Source organism: Myotis davidii, unplaced genomic scaffold (genome assembly GCF_000327345.1).
Source record: "Myotis davidii unplaced genomic scaffold, ASM32734v1 scaffold276, whole genome shotgun sequence".
Taxonomy (NCBI): Eukaryota; Metazoa; Chordata; class Mammalia; order Chiroptera; family Vespertilionidae; genus Myotis; species Myotis davidii.
The window spans coordinates 217,058-225,780 of record NW_006287906.1 but is presented as its reverse complement, the minus strand read 5'-3'; the positions used below and the strand labels follow the sequence as shown (position 1 = coordinate 225,780).

Here is an 8,723-nt window from a genome sequence, read left to right as displayed (position 1 = left end):
ACTGGTCCCCCCCAACTGCCCTCCCCTGCTGGCCTGATCGCCCACAACTGCCCTCCCCTGCTGGCCATCTTGTGTGTTGGAGTGATGGTCAATTTGCATATTGCCTCTTTATTAGATAGGATTATTAGATAGGATTTGCTTTGACAGTAAAAGGAAAAAAATTCTAAATCATCTTAAAACAATGAATAAAGCCTCCAGAATATTGACTCTGAACCTATTACTTTTTTAAACCTTGTAACTCTTTTTTTGAGAACACTTATTTTGAAGTATTCAAATTTTACTGCATTTTCATCACTATTATCTGTTGACAGTTAACAACTGTAGTTTGAATTTAACTCTAGCAACTTACTGGATTTGTTTGTAATTTTGGTGTTTCCTATATTATTTGAGCATGGTGAAAATATAAATACTTTTTTCCCCATTAATGGGACACCATGATTAACTTCTATAGTTTAAACAAGTTATAAACCAAAAGTAGTATTTGCCTTTCTAATGGGAGAATCATGCCTGGTTTTAACAGACAGTATATATAAATGACAGAGTACTATAACTATGGCAGTTGGATATATGGGTGAATTGTAAGATGATCAAGGGGGAAGCAGGTAAACTCTCTTGATTAATATGTGAGTTCAGTTTTGTTTTGTTTTTGTTTTTCAATTGAATTATTGAGGTGACATTGGTTCACAAAATCATAACATGTTTCGAGTGTGCGACTCAATAAAACAGTGGTTCTCAACCTTCCTAATGCCACGACCCTTTAATACAGTTCCTCATGTTGTGGTGACTCCCAACCATAAAATTATTTTTGTTGCTACTTTGTAACTGTAATTTTGCTACTGTTATGAATCATACTGCTATAAATCGTAATGTAAATATCTGATATGCAGGATGTATTTAGGCGACCCCTGTGAAAGGGTCGTTCGACCTCCAAAGGGGTCGCGACCCACAGGTTGAGAACCGCTGCAATAAAACATCATCAATATACTGCCTCAGGTACCCATTGCCCAAAGCAAAGTTTCTTTCCATCCCCATGTATCTACCCTTTGTTCTCCTCCACCTAATCCCATCCCCCTTTCCGTCTGGCTATGACCACATTGTTTTAAGTGTCTATGTGTTTTATATACCTATGTATATTTTTTTTTTGTGATCACAGGCAAATTTTATTTGTATTAAAATGTAGTCATCCAAGTGCTTTTTATGCTTACAGAAAAGCAAAAGAAACCCAAATGAGCCCGGCTGGCATGGCTCAGTGGCTGAACATCGACCTATGAACCAGGAGGTCAGGGTTCGAAACCCATCAGGGCACATGCCCGGGTTGTGGGCTCCATCCCCAGTGTGGGGTGTGCAGGAGGAACTGTTCAGTAATTCTCATCATTGATGTTTCTATCTCTCTCTCTCTCCCTCTCTCTTCCTCCCTGAAATCAGAAAGAATATATTAAAAACAATAAATAAATATAAAGACACGGTCACATAGTTCCCAGCGAGACTAAGTCTATGCCAGCACCTTACAGTGTCACCAGGCACCCACCGCCGGGTTCTTCAGCCAGGTTCTGTCTAGGTTCTCCAGCCAAGTTCTGTAGCCAGGTTCTGTCCAGGACCTTTTGCCATGTTCTCTCCTGCGAAGTTCTTCTGTCTCTAGGTTCTGTGTAGGTTCTGTCTTCTGATTTCTGTCTTCTAAGTTCTGTCTCTCAGTTCTGTCCTATATTTTTTTCTTAATCCTTTCACCTTCTCTCATCCAGCCCCACAATAAGCCCCTACACTCCTCTGACAGCTGTCAGTCTGTTCCCTGTCTATGCCTGTTTTTATTTTGTTTGTCAGTTAATTTTGTTCATTAGGTTCCACATATAAGTAAGATCATGTGGTATTTGTCTTTCTCTGACTGGCTTATTTCACTTAGCATAATAATCTCCAGATTCATCCATGCTGTTGCAAAAGGTAAGGTTTCCTTCTTTTTTACAGCCCAGTAGTATTCCATTGTGTAAATATACAATAGCTTTTTTTACCCACCCATCTATCAATGGGCACTTGGGTTGTTTCCAGATCTTGGCTATCCTACACAGTAGGTCCTCAGGTTATGTCAGAGATTCATTTCTATGGTGCGATGTAATGCGATTTTCACCATAAGTTGGAACCCACCTACATAAGCACCTATGTCACTCACATGGAGCACATACCCAGCAGTAATGAAGTGAAACAGTAAAAAAAATTTAAAAGAAAGATAACAATTCCTGACCTTTACTTGTGGTAAATAATAAAAAACATAAAGCACATATGTACATACGTTGAAATGACGGAACTTTATTTTTTGATAAATAGGAGATGGTGACGTAATCAGGAAATGACATACGTCAAGTCCGATGTAACTTGAGGACTGTCTGTATAATAAAAGCCTAGTATGCTAAGTGTCCAGTGACTGGTAGACTGTTCAACTGATCAAAGTGTAATATGCTAATGATATACTAAGGCCGCTCAACTGTTTGCTATGACATGCACTGACCAGTAGGGGACAGACGCTCCGACCAGTAGGTTAGCTTGCTGCTGGGGTCCGGCTGATCGGGACTGAGCGAGACCGGCCAGACATGCCCTGGAGCTTTCCTGCAGTCCCTCCCCAACTGGCCAACCTCCTGAGTCTCTCCCCGACCCCGATCATGCATTGGTGGGGTCCCTCGGCCTGGCCTGCGCCCTCTCTCAATCCAGGACCCCTTGGGGGATGTCGGAGAGCCGGTTTTGGCCGATCCCACAGGCATCTATAATAATAAAAGTGTAATATGCAAATCGACCAAACTGCTGAACAGCGGAACGACTGTCTAGATGACCTTCCAGACGAAGCTGGGGCTGTGAAGGCCTACTCTTCCACAAATCTTGCATCGAGCCTCTAGTTATAAATAATGCTGTAATGAATATAGGGATGCATATGTTTTTTCTAACTAATGTTTCAGTTTCTTCAGATATATTTTCAGAAGTGGGATTGCTGTATCAAAAGGCAGTTACATTTTTAATTTTTGGAGAAAATTGCTGTTTTCCACAGTGGCTGTACCAGTCTGAATTCCCACCAACAGTGCAATAGGGTTTCCTTTTCTCCATCCTCACCAGCACCTGTTTGTTGATTTAGTGATGATAGGCATTATGATAGATGAGAGGTGATACGGTCCTGTGCCTTTTTAAAATTTAGTTGTTTGTCTTGGTGTTGAGTTGTGTAAGTTCTTTATTGGCAAATATGTTCTCATATTCAGTGGGTTCTTTTATCATTTTATTGATGGTTTCTTTTGCTGTGCAAAAGCTTTTTAGTTTGATGAAGTCCCATTTGTTTATTTTTTCCTTTGTTTTTCTTGCCTTAGGAGACATATGGGCAAAAAATATTGCTACAAGAAATGTCTGGCCCAGGTGGCGTGGCTCAATGGTTGAGTGTCGACCTATGAACCAGGAAGTCAGGGTTGAATTCCAGGTCAGGGGGGAACATGCTTGGGTTGCAGGCCTGATCCCCAGTGCAGGATGCTGCCATCAATGACTCCCTCTCATCATTGATATTTCTATCTCTCTCTCCCTCTCCATTCCTCTCTGAAATCAATAAAATATATATTTAAAAGAAAAAAAATGTCTGAAATTTAGTGCCGCCCTAAGGTATTTATGGTTTTGCAAATAACATTTAAGTCTAATCCATTTTGAGTTTATTCTTGGGTATGGTGCATGTTGTGGTCTAGTTTCATTACTTTGCTCTATCCTTCCAATTTTCCCAACATCATTTATCTCATTGTATATTCTTGCCTCCTTTGTCAAATAGTAATTGACCATAGAGGCATTGGTTTATTTCTGTGTTCTCTATTCTGATCCATTGATCAATATACCTGTTCTTGTGCTAATACCAGGCTGTTTTGATTATATGACCTTGTAGTGTAGTTTAATATCAGGTAGTTTAAACCTCCAACTTTTTTTCTCAAGATTGCTAAGGCTCTTGTCTTTTGTGGTTGCATATAGACTTCTAGCATGTTTGCTCTAGATCTGTGAACTATTTCATTGCTTTTTAATAGTAATCTATAGATTGCTTTTGGTAGTATAGACATTTTAATGATGTTAATTCTTCCAATACATGTACATGGTATATACTTCCTCAGTTTCTTTTTTCCAGGCCCTATAATTTTCCAAGTAAAGGTCATTTACCTCCTTGGTTAAATTTATTCCTAGGAACCTTATTTTTTGTTGTTGCAATTTTTTTTTTGAGAAAAGCCAGTGTAAAGCACTTTTATTACAATAATAAAACTTGAAACTCATTCATATGTAGTGCAGGGGAGGTGGGTGGGGGATGGGCAGCAATAATTTCTCTCACCAAATCACTACAGAGGACAGCAAAGGAGTGAGAGGAGGGAAGAAAAAGCCAGGAAACTTTGAGCTTAGCAGGGGGAGGTGAGCATCAAAAAACAGGAGATGCTGAAGCTGTGATGACCAGCATCATTTTCTTAAGACAACACTCAAGGATTTGTCATGATGGCTGGGCTTTCATTGGGTTTTAAGTGTCTACAAACAGCACCTTCAATTTAAACTTCCTATGAAAGTTCTTAAATTTAGGGAGCGGAGCCTGGGGAACTATGACATTATAAAAGTCCTGAATATCTATTAGAAAAAAAAATGGGGCGGGGTATTGGGGGGCGGGGATTAGGCCCTGAAGAAGGCTTCAGAGGTCCCTGCTGGCCCGGGAACAGATACCTGAAGTGTCCAACATCGCAGTGAAAACAGTTTGCTTTTAAAAGGCAGCGGGTTTAAGGGGAGAGTGGGATGGGGCAGTGGAGGCCTGTGCTCTCCCCTCCCCACTTCAGTTTTGGGCAGGGCTCTTAATTGAACCTAAAGACATCTCTCAACTTGGATAGTTGGGCCCTCAACAGTGCCTTAAGCCTTAAGTCTGCTATGGCTTTGCAGCACAGCAGCAAGAATGTTTAATATAGAATAAATATTTCACAACCCCCTCCCCCAAATAAAAGATTCTTGCATCCCCCACAAACCAATTCCTAGTCTAAAGTTAACCCATTACTTGTGCTGTTAATAATACTTGACTAATGTGTAATTGGAAACCTAGATCCAAAAGACTGAAACTGAATCTCAACCCCAAAACAAAAACAAAATAAAAAGAGTAACTTGAAGCTAATGGCATGTAGTTCAGGTCAACATACATAGGAAGAGAAAGGGGAAGAGCAAAGTTGGGTAATAGAACACATTCAGTTGGGGCAGATATTTATACAAAGTGTAGTAGAACATCAGGAAAAGCTACGCATGGATTCGCGTGTGCACCTCGGGGGCGCCAGATCCCTCCATGGCACATCCAAGCACAGGAAGCTCAGGGAGTGGGCCATTCCTGTCATTCTAGTTTTAGAAGTTCCATATCTAAGATGAGAGTGGCATTTGGTGGGATGATGCCTGGTGCACAGTGGCACCGTAGGTATAGTTTGGGGAGATAGTCAGTTTGGCTCTCTGACCCACACTTATCTGGGAAACCTCTTCTTCCCAGCCTTGGATCACCTCCTGATTGCCTCGCATAAACTTAAAGGGCTTGTTTCTGTCCTGGGAGGAATCTAAAGTTAACCCATTACTTGTGCTGTTAATAATACTTGACTAATGTGTAATTGGAAACCTAGATCCAAAAGACTGAAACTGAATCTCAACCCCAAAACAAAAACAAAATAAAAAGAGTAACTTGAAGCTAATGGCATGTAGTTCAGGTCAACATACATAGGAAGAGAAAGGGGAAGAGCAAAGTTGGGTAATAGAACACATTCAGTTGGGGCAGATATTTATACAAAGTGTAGTAGAACATCAGGAAAAGCTACGCATGGATTCGCGTGTGCACCTCGGGGGCACCAGATCCCTCCATGGCACATCCAAGCACAGGAAGCTCAGGGAGTGGGCCATTCCTGTCATTCTAGTTTTAGAAGTTCCATATCTAAGATGAGAGTGGCATTTGGTGGGATGATGCCTGGTGCACAGTGGCACCGTAGGTATAGTTTGGGGAGATAGTCAGTTTGGCTCTCTGACCCACACTTATCTGGGAAACCTCTTCTTCCCAGCCTTGGATCACCTCCTGATTGCCTCGCATAAACTTAAAGGGCTTGTTTCTGTCCTGGGAGGAATCAAATTTCTTTCCATCTTCAAGCATCCCTGTGTAGTGCACCACACAGGTCTGGCCACACCTGGGGAAGGTGCGCCCATCTCTGTTTCCGGGGAGATGGTTTCCACCTGCACTCCCATGGTGGTGGAAGTGGGCAGAGGGTGGGGTGGGTGGGCAGCGCAATGGACTGCATGGACTGAGAGCGGACCTGGTGATTGCTTGGCTTTGCCTTGTCTCCTGTTGTTGCAATATTAAATGAGATTATTTTCTTAATTTCTCTTTCTCAGAGTTCATTATTGGTGTATAAAAATGCCACCAATTTCTGACTATTAATTTTGTATCATGGTATTTTTCCAAATTCACTTATTAGATCTGATAATTTGGGGGTCTTTTATGTTCAATATCATATTATCTGTAAAGAGAGACAGTTTTACTTCCTCCTTTCCAATTTTGATACCTTTAATTTCTTCTTGTCTGATTGCTGTAGCTAGGACTTCCAGTTGTATACTGAATGAGAGTGGTGAAAAGTAGACATCCCTTTATGGGCTGTGTGCACAGTTCTGTTGTAGTTGAGCCTTGATTGCTGTTGGTGTCACTGGGAGGAATTGACCTCCAGGTCAATTGGCTGTGGGGACCAGCTGTGACTACAGTGGGAGAGCTAGTGTGCAGGAGACACCTTTATGGAGCAGTACTTGCGTTAGTGGGGCTTTGGTGCTCATTGAGTCTGTCCTTTAAGTGTGTCATTTATGGATGTGAAGAGTTGTAATCTGGTATGGTCTCGCACTGACTGTTGAGTACACTGGCTCTTGGGTCTCCAGGGAGGTGCAAAGTCAGCCACTGCCTGAGGCCAGCAAGCAGGAGCTATAGAGGGATCTGCAGATTCCTCCTCTTTGTATAGGATGTGGAAGTGCCCAGACAAGGCCCAGTTCTGAAGCAAGGCAGGCTGGTGCTGGTGCCGGGTCTTGGGCCTTTTATTGATAGGTTTGGGGTTCCCTGATCCAGCTGCAGCTTGATTGACAGATTTGTAAAACAAATTTTTCCTGAGAAAGGAAAGACTATTCATATGCAAAATCCGCTGTGCACAGCTTGAGTGGGCTTATAAATTGTGTGGGGCCAGGATCTCAGGGAATCACCAGGGTCAAGCAAACAGAAATGGCTGCCAGTCAGCTTTGCTCCGGGGATGTCCCAGCACAGGAACAATGGCGGCTGCAAGCACCTTCGTCAGGAAGAAAGCTGCCCCAAGTTCCTGCCCCAGTGCCAAACAGTCCAGTTTCTCCCTGTATGTGTCTAGGTCGCCCAGCACCAGAGCTCAGAGGAAGTGGGAGCTTGTAAATTCAGTTCATGGTGCTGGCCTTTTAAGTGGACAGTTCGGTCTCCAGCAGCCTGTGTGTCATTCAGCCCCAATCCACCCTTGTTTTTATAGTCCTCAGTTCTTGCTGCCCATAGGGACTTCTTTCCCCAGCTCTGGAAACCTGGGCTGGGGGTCTGGTGTGGGGCTGGGATCCCTTGCTTCTCCAGGCAGCCCCTGCAGAGGTGATCTCCTTCCCGATTAAAGCTGCACACCCGGGTGCCGGACCAGCCCGTTCCACACTCCGCACCTCCTATCAGTGTCAGGGTGCTTTCTTCTCTAGTTGAGTACTTCCATTCAGCCAGCTTTCCAGTGGTTCTGAATGATAGTTGTTCTTATTTTAGTTGTACTTTTGATGTGGTTGTGGAAGGCAGCAAATACAGGCATTTACCTATGCTGCCATCTTGGTTCTCTTTTTTGTGGCTTTTAAAATTCAGCTTCCCAGGTAAAATGAGAGGTTGGAAGGTCACTGTGTGACAGGGCAGGTACTGAATCTTCCATTGCCCGTCCTTAGAATGCTTGAACACAAGCTGAACTGCTCCTAGGCGGCATCTTTGCTGGAACTGCCCAGGAAAATGGTCCTTGACATGCATTCAGTTGAGCAGCTTTCACTGCTTTTCTAGTTCCATCTGGCTGCTATGGGTCAAATGATACTCTTGCGGACTGGCTTGGACCCTCTGAAACTTTGCAGCACCAAAGTGGATGTGGAGATTCTGCAAAACACATCATGGGCCTTGAGATAAATTTCATTTGTAGGGGAAATCACATTTCTTTAGACACAAATGAAAGTGTTTTTGCACTGCTTGGGGACAGCTGCCTGAAGCCAAGGATGGTAGCAGCCTCTGCTATAATCTTGATTGTTTCCTTCCTTCTACTTACTCCGGGTTTATTTTTCTTTTTCTAGTTCTTTTACATGTGGGGCTAGACTTTTTATCGGAGACTTTTCTTGCTTCTTGAGATAGGCTTGGAATGCTATGAACTTCCTTCTCAGAACTGCTTTGCTGTGTCTCATAGGCTTTGGGTTGTTGTGTTTTCATTTTTATTTGTCTCCAGGTAACTTTTTATTGCTTTCTTGATTTCATTGTTAATCCATTCATTGTTTAATATGTTATTTAGCTTTCATGTGTTTTTCAATTGTTTTCTCGCAGTTGATTTCTTATTTTATACCATTGTGGTCAGAGAAGATGCTTGATCTGATTTTAATCTTCTTCAATATATTAAGACTGAAGTTGTGTTTAACATGTGGTGTATCTTTGAGAATGGTCAGTATGCACTTGAGAG

At 42.5% G+C, this 8,723-nt stretch overlaps 1 pseudogene; it reads right to left on the bottom strand.

The window, feature by feature from the left end:
• Positions 1-5,842: 5,842 nt before the first annotated feature.
• LOC102773802 lies at positions 5,843-6,242 on the bottom strand (annotated as a pseudogene).
• Between the last annotated feature and the right edge of the window lie 2,481 nt (positions 6,243-8,723).